Source organism: Pseudonaja textilis, chromosome 13 (genome assembly GCF_049901715.1).
Source record: "Pseudonaja textilis isolate UNSWEBS1 chromosome 13, rPseTex1.2, whole genome shotgun sequence".
NCBI classification, from domain to species: Eukaryota; Metazoa; Chordata; class Lepidosauria; order Squamata; family Elapidae; genus Pseudonaja; species Pseudonaja textilis.
This window is the reverse complement of record NC_142002.1, coordinates 4523210-4540956: the sequence shown is the minus strand read 5'-3', so window position 1 is coordinate 4540956 and position 17747 is coordinate 4523210. Positions and strand designations below refer to the sequence as shown.

Below are 17747 nucleotides of genomic sequence, written 5' to 3'. Positions count from 1 at the left end.
CTACATCTCCTAGTTCAATAGACACAATAGTCATTCACGATCATTTTTGTTAACTCTGGGTTAAATCTTAATTTGTAAATTATGTACTTGCAACTTTCCTAGTTATACATTTATGAATGTTTAGATACAGTATATTGTGGCTTTCAACGTGAGTATTCATTGATCAGATACCACACACAACTAACCAATTAAATGATCTGAATTTCTATGGCAAAGCAAAACATGTTTGGGTACTTTTAATATTAAATAAGTGCCCTCATGTGGAAGGAGTAAATTTTAATGAATTATGATTAAGAGTTAGAGTTAAATTGTGTGACAGTAGAAGATAATTTTTAAAATATTTACATATCCACTCCTGACTTTAAAAAAAACAAACTTCCAAGATATAGGAAATGAGGATTGCATTCCGGTTGCTATAGAAATGGACCAATGTTCCATGTTTTTCCAACCGGCCTGGCCCTTGGTAATAATAACCCCTGCAATATAATAACCCACAATGCAGAGAGAGTAAACAAAATGTTAATAAAATGAAATATTACAAGAAATGTGCGAGCAAATATTTAAAAAAATAGCCAAACTTAAAAAAAAAAAGAGCAGATGGCAGAAACTAGCTTTAGATTGGAAAAATAGGAAATGGGTAACTGAAATTGTCAGGCTCAGCCATCCTCACCTATCATCAAACGACCTGAAAAAGGCATGGAATAGTGGATATTTGTTCTCAGCCTTCTCAAAATATATCAAGCATTAAGTTGGAAGATCTTTGGAAGATGTTTGATTCAGAGTCAGAATAGAGCTGGAAGGGACCTTGGAGGTCTTCTAGTCCAACCCCCTGCTCAAACAGGAAATCTATACCATTTCAGGCAAATGGCTATCCAATCTCTTCTTTAAAAACATCCAGTGTTGGCACACCCACAACTTCTGAAAGTTGAAGTTCCACTGGTTGATTGTTCTTGCTGTCAGGAAATTCCTCCTTAGTTCTAGGTTGCTTCTCTCCTTGATTAGTTTATATCCATTGCTTCTTGTCCTGCCATCTAGTGCTTTGGATAAAGGGCTACGCTTTTGAGTGATGTGCCAGTGGACGTGAATTCAACTATCTACCCTGGCAGGATAAACAAATGTGGGGCTATAATAAAAATTTGATTTAATAGGAACGTCCATGGAAATCAAATTCATAGACTCATACTGGTAAATGGGTATGGCTGAGTAATCATCCAACAAAAATAAAATAAAAATAAATAAATAAAATTAATTTAAAAAAACCAGAAAGAAACTCAAAGGACAGACGTGATGGACCACTAGGTCTTTTTCTGACATCAGTTTTCTGTGTTTCTAATGTAATGAAGTTAACATATCTAGTAACATTGTTTTCCAATCAAGGTTGAGGTCTAGTAATTTCATCGAGATACCAATGTTAATGTACGCAACAGTAACATCGGTTTGCATTATCTTTGTTCAGGGTCACTGTTTTGCTTCTGAATCTAGCTCATGGCCCAGGATTACCTGGATATCTTCTATCCAGGTGCTGACCAGGCCCAGTGTTGCTTAGCTTCCAAACCTGAAAAGATCAGCCAGGTATTATCATCCATTGAGTCTAAATCCAATTACTTTCAGGTCTTTATTAATGTTCTGCTTCTGTCATAAATTCCAATTTACCTGCAACTTTTGGAAAGCTTAGGATGACACCTCTCAGAGTTGGCAGGATCACATGCAATCCTGGATCACCAGTTCTGCAATCCTGACCTAAATGTTGATGTCAGAGACTCATTGTGATAATTCCATCATGAATTAAATGCAATTCAATTTACTAAGTCTGCAATACTATTACTATCAATCTTCTCATCACTCCTATCACCCATCCTTGTGATTGTATGATTGTAATTTTGTTGCTTGTATCCTTACGATTCATATTGACTGTTTCCTAGTATGATTTGATTGCTTATTTATACTCTATGACTATCATTAAGTGTTGTACCTTATAATTCTGACGAATTTATCTTTTCTTTTTCTGTACTGAGAGCATATGCACCAAGACAAATTCCTTGTGAGTCCAGTCACACTTGGCCAATAAAGAATTCATCCATCCATTCATTCAATCTTTTCATGGCTGGACTTTTTGTCAGATTACTTCCTACACCTTGATTTTACATAGACATTGGGCCTTGTAGATGAGCTATTTCACTTCAACCAGTTCTTTGTATATGTACATGAGTGGGAAACAGGAAAGAGGAAAAAAAGAGAGGGAGAGAGAGAGAGAGAAAGTAGATATTAAAGAAATATTTTCTGTGTGTGTGTCTCTTGAACCAAGCCAAATATTTTCTTGTCACTAGACTCATAACTTTAGTCTGTCAAGGTCATGGCTTTCACTTTCTTCTTCAGATGGTTGGAGAGAGGAATGTCCATGAGATTAGAGCTCCTTTTGTTTTCATTGGGAGGGGTTTTGCTTATTCTGGCGGATCCTGGAGACTCACCAAGGCTCTCTAGACTCTGTTTATTAGATTTTTATCTTCTTATCAGAGTCTTCCTCCTTAAATCATGTCAGGATTTTACCACCCTTTAGGGATTCTGGGTGTTTTATTGCCTGCTTGTCGGTTGGGGGAAGGCAAGTGAAGGAATATCTAGTTCTGTACACAGAGAGCAGTGAAGCTAAGGCATCATAATAAAATAGCACCTGTATAAGGGTAGAAATGGGTAAGAGAAAGTGTCTTCTTTGGCTCTTTGGCTGTTGTTTCATTTAGAACATTGGAGTTGATATTATCATGCAGATGTCAGGTTTTATGCTACTGCTTGCTGCTCCAGGGTTGAAATAATGGATGTGGAACCAAGTAAAACACTCAACATCCACCCAACTTAGCAGGTTGCTTGTAGTGATTTATTACATGTTTATTTTATTTTTGAAAATCAAAATAGTATGTGGAACCCCCAATTATTCCAACTGGATTTAATTTCTTCCAGTTCAGAGAACACACAAGACTTTGGAAAGGTCCGTGCTCATTAACTCTCTCGTCTTTCTCTCCAGAAAAGAGAGAAGTTTGATTGTCAACTGTTGGACTTGGAAGCTACCAACATGGTACTGGAAGTTCACCAGCTATCATATAACTCAAGGGAACCAAGTCTTACAGGTATGGACTCACTTTGACCTTAGAGCTATCTGTTGTATCAGGAGCACCAAGTCTGTCCTTACAAGGACATCTATTATACCTACCAGGCCTAGGCAGATCTCAAAAGATCATTTTGTTTACTGAACACATGAAACAAACTCGGGAGGTGATGCAGCTCCCATCCTCTTTTCTAAACTATGGCATAGAGTGGGCAGATTGTTTTCAGGATCACAGGGCTTCTTTATGGGCACAAAACTCATAATTTTCAGGCAAAGGACCTCATCAGTTCCCCTCTTGAGCTTCATGGGCATACAACCTCCTAAAAGCCGATGGAACAACCAATCTATATATTTAAGGAGAATATTTGTAGCTCAGGACTGCAACGAGGACTCATTCATGCTTTCTGAGTTTGGTTGTTTTCTTACAGACATTTTATTACTCAAACTATGTAACATCATCATGGAAAGTCTTAGCTCGCCTCTCATATGTGTGTTATTGCCATCTCCTTTGCATCACTGCCATGTCCACTGAGCCCCAAATACTTCCCTCCTAATTTCTAACCGATCTATGGTTGGCCTCATAACCTACGAAAAATAATTTCTTAGCTCTATGTTGCCCTTTCAGTCTTACTTGTGAGGGAATATTCACCCATGCTGGAGTTCCAACTGTGTGTAGATAACTTAAATTTGGCTTTCTGCCATGCCAACGAGTGAATGGCAATTTTCCAGTTGTTGTGTTAACTACATTGTTTAACACATGATTGCTACACATTATGGCCTCACCCCACAGTGTTTCAGGCAAACCTGAATCAGATAACATAGTGCGAGCCATGGCTTGTAACATTTGCCCTCTTCGTTCTATAAAACGAGTTACGTTGTGGTCTGTAAGGTGCAGAACGCTTATGCTCAACACCAGCCAATTTCAACATAGTTTGGAATCTCTTGTTAATAAATTCAGTCCCTTTATCAGTAACTAAAGTAATTACTTTACTCCTCATTTTTCTCTCTGCAAACATTAGCCTGTTAAAGAAATGTTGGAATGTTTCTGTTTTGTTTTTCATGAGATAGCAGAAACTGTACCATGAGTAAGGGTCCATTATACTCAAAATATAGCAGGCACCTCCCAAACTAGGTTTCTTTGGACCAATTATGTCAGCAAACACAACCTCTAAAGGTTCTTTGGTCTTAAACCCATTAAGTCTGTTTGCTGGAATAACCTTGCTTTTCTCTTGGCTACAAGCATTACAGTTTAAGTATTTGCTACAGGGTTTTAATTTTACTCCCTCTGACAATTCAACAGTTTGTTTGAGCGTTTTGAAATTAATGTGCCCCAGACATCTATGTGGTAAATGTATACATTCATCATGTGGCTTAACATTGTTATAAACCAAGCTAGCCATCTTCAACTGGTCATCATATATCACATATAAATCATTTTCTAAAGTAGCAGTAACACTTTTACCCTCTTTCTCTATTATACAGTTATCTCCCCTAAAGGTTACTACATAACCAATATTAACTAAAGCCCTTACTGATAACAAATTAAATTTCAGTTTAGGTACATATAGCATAGTTAAATGCTCATTTACACAAGAACAATATGCAGTACCTTTACCAGAAGCTTTCATCTTCCATCTATTTGCCAATGATTCATGTTGCTTACTCGTAGACATCTTTACAAACCTCTATTTTTAGTAATGCACTGCAATGCTCCACTATCAACAACCCAAAAATCATGGTTTACAGTTGAATTGCTAGACATAGCTAAACTAACATTCTTCTTAGCCTTCTGGTGATTACCAGTATTCTGTTGTTTTCCCTTCTTACAGAATCTAGCTATATGTCCCCAAGTCCCACAAGAAAAACATTTCCTAACAGTATAGGCAGTTGAGCACAAATTCTCTTCTTGTGATTGTTCCTTTCTCAGTTGGTCCCTATCCAGCCGTCTTCTTGCTTCTTCTAACAACCTTCCGGTTATGTCAGTCAGTGTCAGCTCATCTTTGGCCAGAACTTCCAGTGAAGATACATAATCATCATAACTTTCATCCAATGAGGAAAGAATGATGTAAAGTTGATGCAGCTCTGAAAATATCAGTTCCTTTTCAGGTAGCTCTTGAAAAGTTATTTTCATGAAATTCAAATGAGCTAACATATCTCCACCTTTCAGAAGATGTGCTCTAAGCAGTTTACGTGTAAGATGTACGTGTGCACCTACACTGTCACTGACATAAATCCTCTTCAAATTCTCCCAACATGTAGCAGCAGACTCTTCTCCATGAATATGGATTAGCTGCTGGTCACTCAGTGTTAGTCCAATTATACAAAGAGCTCATTCGTTGTTCTGTTTAAAGTCAGCAAGCTTTTGGGGATTGTCCTCATTTTCTGGATCCCAAGCATTTACATCTGGTGGGTCTTGAACTACATTCCATAACCCTTCTCTACGCAGAAGTAGACTGCACTTCATAGACCAGGAAACATAGTTTGTTCCATCCAACCGGGTTATCAATGATAGACTTGTTGAAGTGTCTTGTGCCATCTATACCAGTATAGTAACCCACAATTAAGCAGTAAAGAGCTGTCTGTATACAGTACTGTGCATTCACACCAACTCTCAGTTATCTGAGCCTGGTATGGCCTGGGCCCATAACCAGTGTTGAGGTAATTCCCCATTAGGAGAATGAGCGCACACAGGGAGACGTAGTGAGAGTAGTGAAGAATAACACACACACAGCACACTGCCACACTGTATAGTATAATGTAGGTTTTTACTTCCAGTAAAATGGTTAAGCAAATTCCAAACAAGCAGTCCAAGTCATTCACAGTTAAAGCAGTCAGTTTTCAGTCCAGGGATAATCTAAATATCAAAGTCCAGTATCAAAAACAGTTCATTAAAAGACATACATCAAATCCAAGAATAACAGTCAATAGGGACAGCAACACTCTTCAGAACAGAACAGAAACTAAACAACCCAGGTTTCTTGGTCCATCTTATGGCCGTTTGAGGAACCACACGCAATTAAAATGATAGCATTCCCTTAAAGAGACAGTTTTAAAATGTCTATCCTGGTTTATATATTTTCCAACCCAACTATTAGGTGACTTACATTCCTAACAGTGGAGTAGGGGGAAGGTGGGATCTTTTATGGCTCAATCAACCACCTCCATTGTGCCGATCCCTCACTGGGGCCCCAAGCCAACCGCATAGTCACCTCTTTATGCCCTTACGAAAGATAGGAAGGTTGGGACCAACCTCACATCAGGGAGCAAGATGTTCCAGAGGGTGGGAGCAACAGCATAGAAGGCCCTCCTCACGGACCCTGAGAGCTGGAGTATTTGAAAGGCTGCCACAAAGAAGAGGAGGTGAACCTATTTTCCAAAGCACCAGAATGCAAGGCAAGGGACAATGGATGGAAAGGAATCAAGGAGCAATCTAGAACTAAGCAGGAATTTCCTAATGGTGAGAGAAATCAACTAATGGCTTTCCTCCAGAAGTTGTGGGTGCTCCATCACTGGAGGTTTTTAAGAAGAGAATGGAATTTGTCTGAACTGGTATAGAGTCTCTTGCTTGGGCTGGAAGTTGCACTTCGAAGTCCCCCAAGATCCCTTCCAACTTTGTTATTCTATATATCTTAATCCATTGTATAAAGTATGAAGACACTTGAGCTAGCACCTTAAAAGCAATGCTCAGATTGGCCACCCTAACACAACAGAAGCAAAGGTAGTTTCAGGTTGCTCATGTTTATTCTCAATCCCACCATCCTCATGTTTTAACCTAAATCTGAAGCATTGCGATGTAAGAGTTTTGTGCCTTTAAACAGTTGGTTTCTCCAATTCAGGGTCAACTTTTGCAATATAAATCTCCTAGCTAGTCTATGTATATTTTTAAACACTTTGTTATATCCTTTGGCATTAAGTCACTCAATACTGGTCCAAAACCCTGTTTCCATCAGAACCATGGTACTGAGGTCAGGGAAATGCATTTTAATTAATGAGAGAATTCATATTTTGATGTTTTAGGTAACTTTCTTTGGCAAATGAATCTTTCATGCTGACTTTTTTTTTTTCTGGAGATAAGCATTTCCTACCCTTGTCTGAGCAAAATGTCTGTCTCTCTCTCCCCCCCCCCTTTTTTTTTTCGTGGTATAACATAACAGAATTTTGATAAGATTGCAGCGAAGGACACTGACCTTGGAATGTTGGAACAAATGACTCATACAAAGAAGATAATCTTTAATAGCAAGTAGATGTGTGCGTTTTTTTTTTAACCAAAAAATAACTTGGCTGAAATCTTTCTTGTTATGTCTCTAAATCATCTTGCCTTAGCAAAAGAAGGTTTTTCTGCTTCTTCTTGGGAAGATTGAGACATTCTTTCACATTTCACTCAGTGGGGTTTTTGAGCTGGTTTTCTTCCTGGAAAGAGCAGATGTTGGAATTTGGTGATGTGCTTCTCTCCCTCCTGCACGTACTTCTCAGTTTGACCAAAGTCCATAGGAAGAGTTAACGAAACCGAGGAAAGCCTTATCTTCCCTTCCACATTGCTGGAAAGTTGATCATGGTAGGAAAACTAAGACCTTAATATTCCATTCTTGGCCACCTCATCCCTGAATAAGATCCTTCTCATCAGCCAGGATTTTTTCACTGAAATTCACTTCTGCTTTAAAATAAATTTCCTTTCATCTAATGGAATAAGAAACAGGGAGAAAAAAACAGAGGAATGCCCTTTGATCAGCATTAGTTTCACATGGATTCAGTCACCAACCAACTAAAGAAAAGACCGTATGATTTAAGTTCTAACTGAATGAGATTTGATCAATAAAATGCTTGGAGATGTTTTTTTCTCCCACCATGGTGTTAGTTTTCCTTTTTCTATTTTATTGTCCATTAATCTAAGAATCAGATGGCCGGTTCCAAGTCTTAGGAAGGGAACACTGATATTAATATACAGTCAAGGTGAGTGCAGAAAATCAAAAGATGCTAAATAAAACATGATGATCTTTTAGTCTGCAGTAATCATCCTTCTAGGTTTAATCCTATTCAGTGAAAGATTAAGAGTTGATTTCATGGCTATGGAATTAATTTTGCTTACTCCAGTGTTGACAAATTTATTATTTAATGTACTCTACAGCAAAATGGATAATCCTGGGACAATAGGTAACCTACTAACACCTTTTCAGCAGCCTTTGGTGTATGCAACACGTGTGTGGAACAAAATATGGATTTATTTTTGCATTTGGGTACAGTTTTATCAGGAAAATACGGTGCCTTTTCACTTTGTAGATTTTGCCCCTTAAATTTCTCATTTTTTGGAGTTCAGCCTGTTAAAAAACATGCCCTCTGGGGTGTGAGATTTGTATGCTACTCTTGTGCCTTGACTTTTGAGGATAAAGGAGGGATGTTCAATCTTCCCCTTTCCTCTGGAATTAAGGATGGAAAGAGAAGACAGTGTGCTAGTTGTCCATTTATGTTTTAGAATACAGAAACTTCTCAGGTCCTTTCTTGATACATATACTGGCAGGAGAGAAATAGTTAAAGTCTAATTATTGGCACTTGTCAAAATTGTCAGTCAACATATGACTCTAAGCACTGTGATTTTCGTCTGGATTATAATCAGAATAACAACAACCACAACAGAAACTTGCTGGGTTTTTAAAAAAGACACAGGCATAGTTTTCCCAAATAAACTGCATTCTAGAACTTGGATGAATAATGCACCTTGAGAGAATTATGTGCACAGCATCTGTGGGTGCATGGGGTTTTTATGTCTTGAAGGGTTGATTGCTGCAGAATATATTTCATTATTGAAAAAACAAGGGGAGACTCAGAAGAATAATGCAAGTCAACAGAATTTTTTATCTAAGCCATGAAAATTTCAATGGAATCCTCTTTAGAAAGCTCCAGGATCAGGAATTCCTTGGCTGGTTATGATTGTAGTTGCCCCACTACAAGGAAGTTATTGCTCCCTTGCTCCACAAAATAAATGCAAATTTGCAAGCAAGCAAATGATTAGAGCTGTAATGTAAGAACATACAGCAGTATGCTTCTTCTTCTTCTTCTCCTCCCTCTTCCTCTTCTTCTCTCCTAATAACTTGTGGGGTTGGGTGGGTGGAGTAGCACTTGAGTGAAACTAAGTTGAGTTTGCTGCACAGAACTTTGAGGAAGGATTTCTCTTGGCAATGGGCTCCAAGTGTAAATCAATCGGGTTTTCTCTATTTAGTAGCGATGGTGATTCCAATTGTTGAAAATCTTCTCTTTGCAAACCCACCGTCTCTATCCAACAGTTCCTGCCTGCAGAAAGTCTTTAGAATTTACATGGTGAAAAATTAAGATGGCTTTCTTAGGTAGCAATTATTTTTTTGAAGGACAATTGAAATTGCAAGCAACTTCGGTGTGTCCTGGTAATTTAGGCTTCATTCAATCCTTCTTTTGATTGTTGAAATGTCACTCCACAATTACCATTTGTTCGCGGTAAATATAATGACCTATTTTGCTTTTCAGGTAGTGAGCAAAATATATTGTCCTAGATTTTTGAGTCTTGTGGTCTAAAGCATTTACTTCAGTTTTTATCCAGTCAAATAATATTACTATAAGCTTAGCTTAAAAGTATTAATGGCTTTGATCATATTACCAATGTTCCAGTGATGGGATTCAAATTTTTTAACTACCGGTTCTGTGGGTGTGGTTTGGTGGGTGTGGTTTGGTGGGTGTGGTAGGGGAAGGATACTGTAATATCTCCATTCCTGCCCCACTTCTGGGGAAGGTTACTGCAAAATCCCCATTCCCTCTCTACCCCACTAACCTGCTTTCCAGCTCTGTTCTCCTGTACAGGGCAACACAAAAAGACCCAGCTGATCAGCTGGGACTCAATGGGAGGCAGAGAATAGATGGGGTTGGCAGGGCCAGTCAGAGGGCGGGATTTGAACAACTCAAAATTTCCATTACCAGTTCTCCAGAACTGGTCAGAACCCGCTGAATACCACCTCTGCATTGTTCAATAGTGATTTCAAAACTTTTCTAACTCGTTTGATATATTTGGTTTTCTTTTCAACTGAGGTATGCCAAATATAATTTGCTTGTAAAAACAGCCCCCCCCAACCCCCCCATAACATTCTTCCATTGTCAATGCTTTGATTTTAGTACTATGCCATAGTTCAATTTCATCTAAGTGTTAATTTTGACAAAAATTCCCAATGTTGTATACTTATCCAAGTCAAATTCCATGTTGATGAATTCATCACTAAAGATTTGAGCTGTAGTTACAGTGACTAAATTTCTCTAGACGGTTTTTCTTATAGCTTCAAATCACCCGTGTACAACAGATATGAAACATTTTTTCCCCTTGCTTAAATAATTCATAGCCTGATGACATCTTATTCAAAACAACCAGTTTGGAATCAGAGCCACATTAAAAGGGAATAAAGAAAAGAATCTCCTTGAATCGTTTTTTTTTCTGATTGGGACTTCACCAAAATATTCTCTATTTGCCATCAATGTTTTTAATTTTTTTTTCTTTTTTCTTGCCTTATTTGAAGGCTTAATAAAAATAATTAGGTTTATTAATTCTAAAAAAAAATTCAAAAACACAAAAGATTAGACAACTATGGATGTTGGGATATTTTATTTTTTTGTCTTGTCTTTTATCATCAGAAGTGTTTGGTTTGTAGTGAACCAATCTATTAATTCTATTAAATTCTATTAAATAATCTATTAAATCTTTGATGAAAATAATTTGCAAGATTAGAAAATAAAATCGGTAGATGTACAAGCCAGAATCTTGAAGCTCATGGTTTTACTCCAATTCTTCATTTTTTTTAGTTTGTTCATTTACAATTTCTGCTGTTAAGACGATATTTTTCCCTGTGTTTAGTTTTACCTTCCTTTTCTATATCAGACATTCATGCGGTCATGCAATTGTGTTTTATTTGGTTATCTCATTTTTTTGTTTTTGTTTTTCCTCCAAAATTCTAGTATTTATGCTGCTTTTTAGGAGATTCAATTGGCTTGGGGTTTTCAGCTGAAACTTTAAAAAAATGAGTTTTTCAAAATTGCCTATTCTATTTTTATTTTATTTATTTATTTTTGTCAATTGCTTACAAGATAATAGGTATAAGTAAAAACATAGTTATGAATACATGGATACATATAAGAAAAATAAAAGAAACAATAGGACAGGGAAGGTAGGCAGGTTGTTGCGCTTATGCACACCCGCTACAGACCTCTTAGGAAAGGGGTGAGGTCAATAGTAGAAAGTCTAAGGTTAAAGTTTTTGGGGTTTGGGGAAGAAACCACAGAGTCAGGTAGAGTATTCCAGACATTGACCTCTCTGTTGCTGAAGTCGTATTTCCTGCAATCAAGTTTGGTGTGATTAACCTTGAGTTTGTATCTATTGTGTGCTCTTGTATTGTTATGGTTGAAGCTGAAGTATTCATTGACAGGTAGGACATTGCAATGTATGATTTTATATACTATACTTAGATTGAATCGAAGGCGGTGTAGGTTTGCTAGGTCTAGAATTTCTGTTGAAATTTTCTTAGAAGTTGCCATCCCTTTTTCTTCTGAATCTCTCTGAGTTCTGTAAATGTTTTGCTGCCAGTTTGTATTACCTTTTCAAAAAAATATATCTTATTTTTCTGTTGCTATAGTTGTTACCTACAAGTTTGTAGGTTGCTAATATTTTATTTTTTTTTGAAATTTATTTTCCAAACTATTTTTCCATTTTGGCATCTGACTTTTTATTTGACAGCTTTATTTCAAACTATAACATAAATGATAGATAGATAGAATTAAAATTAATTAGAATTAGAATTATTAGAATTAGAATTAGAACAGAGCTTGGAGGGACTTTGGAGGTCTTTTAGTCCAGCCCTCAGTTCAAGAAAGAGACCTTATATCATTTCAAAAAAGTGACTGTAATCTCTTCTTAAAAACATCCAGTGATGGAGCACCCATGATTTCTGAAGATAGTTATAGTCGTTATAGTTACAGTTAATTATAACTGTGTATGGTATACTATCTATAGTATATACGAGTTGCCACGGTGAATAAGCGGCAATATAAATTCAATAAATAAATAAAATAAAGATATGGTATATATAGTTGTTACATTGGGAAGGTATTTGGAAAAATAATTCATTGAAACCTTGGAAAGCCACAAAGACTGTAAACTGTGTGCATAATCAAAAATTCACACACCCTGACAACTCAGTAAATGCAAGAAGACTCTTCTCCTTCCAGAACAGCTTCTCTAAAAATTCTTGTTTTCTTGGAAAACTTCTAAAGCAAATTCTATTACAAGTTAAATGAGACCTGGTGGTGGTGGGAGAAACCAGGAGTAATTCTCTGGGTGGTTCTGATTTAAAAGACATCCTGACAAAACTAAAACAAAACAAAATAACAACACACAAATAAACAAAATATCTGAATGACTCAAAGTAAATGGAGTTATCAGCCTCCTATACCCATTGAGGAAAGTTGTCTGCTAGGAGAGCAACGAGAACATTTTCAACAGCTTTTTACTCTTTTGACCTTATTTGGGGTGGGGGGGGTGGGGGTTATTTCATAACCAACTTTTTAAAGTACGCAAGTGCATGAGTGTAAACTTAAAGAAGGCCGAGCAAGACAAGGCAGGAAGCTTTCCAAGTGTTTGCTTAAAACCCGACTTGCTAGGATTAGCTGTGTCCTACTTCATACCTTTTTGACCAAAGGTTAGGTAAGGGTCAAGAGAAAGATTTCAACATGACTCAGACAGGCTTTCTCTGAGAAGGGGAAAGCTTTTCACCACTTTGGCCCTAATGCTCTCATCTTAAACACCACTTTGTTTTATTTGTATATGCAAAGAGGCAAGAAGGGACTTTCGTAACCCCCGACTCCTCCCCAGTCCTGACCATCCATCATTTTCTGTCTTGGGGAAGTTGTGATGGAGATGCTATCAGAGACACTGTTTAAACACTTGGCAGTCAAACAGGAACCTAAGTGGGCCACAGCAACTCAGTGTGTGACAGCTGCAAAAATGGAAACAAGGCATAAAAAGCACATTTAAATGGAGGGGGAAATTGGGTGATTGGGTGGGGTGGGGGAAGATAACTCAAGGACTTGAAATGGGAAAGTGTTGTGCATCTCAGGAACATCTTGCAATTCTTCTTTTCTCCACTTCAACATGCTGCAAATCCTGTCCTTTTTGTAACCTAGTAGTGATAGCTCACAAGAATGACAAGGTCTGTGGAGGATTGTGTAAGGAGAAGAAAAAACAATGTCAACAGTAGAGACCTTCAAATGTCTAGTTTCTATCATATCACAGGACCTAAAATGGACACCTAACATCAAAAACGTCATCAAAAAAGCACAATAAAGAATGTTCTTCCTGCGCCAACTCAGAAAGCTCAAACTGCCCAAAGAACTGCTGATCTAGTTCTACAGAGGAATTATTGAGTCTGTCATCTGCACCTTTATAACTGTCTGGTTTGGTTCTGCAACCCAACAGGACAGACACAGACTCCAGAAGATAATTAGGACTGCAGAAAAAACAATTACTACCAACCTGCCTTCAATCAAGGACCTGTATACTGCACGAGTCAAAAAGAGGGCTGTGAAAATATTTACAGACCCCTCACAACCCAGACATAAATTATTTCAACTCCTACCCTCAAAACGATGCTATAGAGCCCTGCACACCAGAACAACTAGACACAAGAACAGTTTTTTTCCTGAACGCCATCACTCTGCTAAACTAATAATTCCCTCAACACTGTTCAACTATTACAAAGTCTGCACTGCTATTACTATTAATCCTTCTATCCTTCCTTTCACCCATCTCCTCCCACTTATGACTGTATGACTGTTACTTTGTTGCTTGTATCCTTACAATTTATATTGACTGTTTCCTGGTATGATTTGATTGCTTACTGTACCCTATGACTATTATTTAGTGTTGTACCTTATGATTCTTGACTCTTGATGAATGTATCTTTTCTTTTACATACACTGAGAGCATCTGCACCAAGACAAATTCCTTGTGTGTCCAACCACACTTGGCCAATAAAGAATTCTATTCTATTCTACAAAAACAATTGCAAGAAGTTCTTCTTAATAGTACAATAGCAATAGCCGTTAGAGTTATATACCACTTCTTAGTGCTTTACAGCCCTCTCTAAGCGGGTTACAGAGTCAGCAAATGGCTCCCAACAATCTGCGTCCTCAGAAGGATGGAAGGCTGAGTCAACCTTTAACCTTGTCTGGAATGGTGTAGGATAGGGGTCTTCAAACTTGACAGCTTTAAGACTTGTAGACTTTAACTCCCAGAATTCCTTCTCCAATCATGTTAGCTCAGGAATTCTGGGAGTTAAACTTGCCAAGTTTGAAGACCCTTGGTATAGGATCTCCTACTTGAGCAGGGAATTGGACTAAAAGACCTCCAAAATTCCTCCCAATTCTGTTATTCTGATCATTGGTTTGAAGTTAAAGGTCTGAGGTTCTTTGGTTGGATTGTTTACTATTAATATGTTTGGCAGCTCCATGACTGGGATATTGTTTACTTCTGGATTGCAGGCCTGATGATTATTTTTGTGTTCATTTATGCTCTTCTTGATGTTGATTGATGATGGGGTGATATTTGGGCCTTTTTTAAAAATCCTTTTTTGGATTGTTGACTCTTGTTCAACACAAAGCTGATGTTAACCTTTGAGTTAATCTAAGCTCACCTGCGTATTGATACTGGAGGAAGGTATTTTTGTTCTCTTTTTGGCTTGTCGATTGTCTCTTTCGCACAATATGTAGACGTTGTTTATGCCTAAGCGAAGAGATCCCTCCCACCAGCACTGACAGAGCAAACTATTAGGATATAAGCTGAGAGCAAGCCCAATTCCTTACTAGCACTGATGGTGTTATCTAGTTTGGGTCATGAAATGTCTGCAAGAAAACCACAAAGCTCAGAGACCACCAAGGACCCCTCATTTCAAGCCTGAGTTACAAATATTTTCTTTCATGTATTTGTGTTAGAATTAAATATTCTTCCTTAGGCAAGAACAGAGTAGATCTGTGAATAAATATGGCAGCCAACCCTGCCTTGTAGCTCTCTGAAGTCTGAGAACCCGAGTCTTGAAGCCATTGGAGAACATGATAGGGAACATGGACCTGATTAAATAAACTGCAGACATTAAAGGGAGAAAGAGAGAGAAACCATCAGCATTTTGCTCTTGCTAAGCATAAACGAACTTTTCTTCCTCCAGCGATGAAATTGTGCAGCATACAAAGAAATTCCCCTTCAGTATAATTTATCTGCCTGAACTCCCTCTCTTTATCACAGTAGGAAAATAAAATATAGCTATTTAGCAAAAAGCATTTTATCCAGTTCTAAAGCAAGCACATATCAAAGGAGTTTTTAAAAAAACCCTTCACAATAAATCCATCCAAGGCACACAGTTCTCCTCCCTATGCATTTTTTTCTTGTTATTTCTTGTTTGTTTTTGTTTTAAAAGAGAGAGCCGAAAGAAAGACTAACAATCCCAACAGCAACCAGCAGACATAATGAGCCACTGTCCTTCTGCAAGAAACGAGTTCAATAGTTTAATTTTTGTTAACCGAAATCCCTTGTACGAAGGTAAATTACATTGCATTTTCTATTACTATCTCTGTTAATTGTCAAGCAGTAAGAGTTTATGCACTCATCCAGAGCAGCCGAGAATTTCCCATAATGTTACAAAATAAAACCTGACAAAGCACAATAATCTTTAGTTTATTGATGTGTTACTAGGCTGTGGAAAAGCATCAGATCCGTAATGTGCTTTGCTTAGGAAATTGGGGTCTAGGGAGAAATACTGGGAATAACGCAGGATTGTATTCCCCTCTTTCTTTTTCTTTGCTTGCTCTCTTTTGCATAAGGGCACAGATACACAAACATTGCTACCAATTTTCAAAATAGTTCTTTTTTGATGGTTTGGTGGGTTTTTCAGGAGGAAAAAAAGAACATGAACCACTTCATAATTAGGAAGAAAAAGCAGGAGGAATGCTAACAATTCAAATATCAGAGAAAAGCTGAGTGGTTTTTAAATTTCAGAACGTGATGTTTTTATCCTGGAAACCTTCTTTGTTTGTTTTGGAGACAAAGCATGGTGGGTGATGAGTCTGAAGTTCGAATCCAGTGAAGAGTGGACTATCTTCCACCATTTCACCTATTGTTCAAAAACATTCCCATGTCTTGTGGCTGAACAAATTCACTGGAGGCAACTGAAGTTTGTTTTTAATCCTAATGTGTTTATATGATCTGTAATCCTTAACCCAAGGATTAGCTAGAAATGACAAATTAGCCATTTATATGTCATTTTGCTTTGTCCTTATATACAGTAGATTCAGAATTTGGAAAGCTGTACTTTTAAAACTTCCAGCTTTGAATCCCTGTATAATTTGACAGAGTTTCCAGGATTACTTTTCATTAAGTTCCATAGCAGGGAGGTAGAATATCGTATTACCTTTGTTAGGAACAGCTGGAGAAGGAGAGAGACAATGAGAGAGAATATAAGAGAGAGTTGAGGATACTGACATGTCAATTAGTCTGGCCTTAGACCCTCACTTTGTCAAGGACCTAGGAGTACTCATCTCAAACAATCTAGGCCCCAGAGCTCACTGTAACAGCATTGCCAAAAAGACTTTAAGAGTTGTAAACCTTATTTTGTGAAGCTTCTTCTCCGGTAACGTTGTATTGCTAACCAGGACATACAAAACCTTTACCAGATCAATTCTTAAATACAGATCATCCGCTTGGAATCCACACTGTACATCGGACAGTAACATGATTGAGCGGGTCCAGAGGTATTTCTCGAGAAAAGTACTCCACTCCTCTACTCACAATGCAATCTCTTATGACACCAGGCTTGAAATTCTGGGCTTAGACAAGCTGGAACTGCACTGCCTGTGGTCTGATCTAAGCACAAAATTGTCTGCTACAACATCCTACCTGTCAACAACTTCTTCAGCTTCAACCACAATAACACATGGGCAAACAACCAATACAACTCAAGGTAAACCACTCCAAACTCAATGGCAGAAAATATGACTTCAGCAACAGAGTGGTCAACACCTGGAACACCCTACCTGATTCCACTGTTACAGCCTCAACCCTTTGCAACTTCAACCTCAAGCTGTCTACTGTGGACCTCACTTAAGAGGTCCTTAAAGGGGGCCTGCATAAGCACAACAGCGTGTCTACCGTCCCCGTCTTACTGTCCCCATTTATATGTATTTACTTTCTTAGCTCATGTTTATGTTTATCCTTATACTTACTATCTTGTACATGTTTGGCAAATAAACAAATAAATAAAATAAATAGATGGTTTGGTACCCTTCGGATGTACTGCAATAGAAATTTCTGAATTTGGCACCATGCATACATTCATTGGATGATCTGAGAAGAGATTACCTTACCTATAAACTCTCACAGTGTGACCAAGTACTTTGAAAAAGCAATGTTCTTGAATCCATTCAGGCCATCTTTTGATATCTGGTCAACTTCTGATGTTATAAGGATTCTGACTATGGTGAAAACAAAAATCTCAATGATGCTTTGCCTGTACCCTTAGTATGGCCCTGGTCACCACAATATAAAAAAAAGATGTCGGGACTCTGGAAAGAGTACAGAGAAGAGCAATAAGAATGATTAGAG

The 17747-nt window shown here is 37.7% G+C and overlaps 1 long non-coding RNA gene across 1 annotated transcript in view; it reads right to left on the bottom strand.

Moving 5' to 3' along the window:
• LOC148124714 (uncharacterized) overlaps nucleotides 1–17747 on the bottom strand; it is a 96020-nt gene that overhangs the window by 63457 nt on the left and 14816 nt on the right. The gene's annotated exons all lie outside the window — the stretch shown is intronic.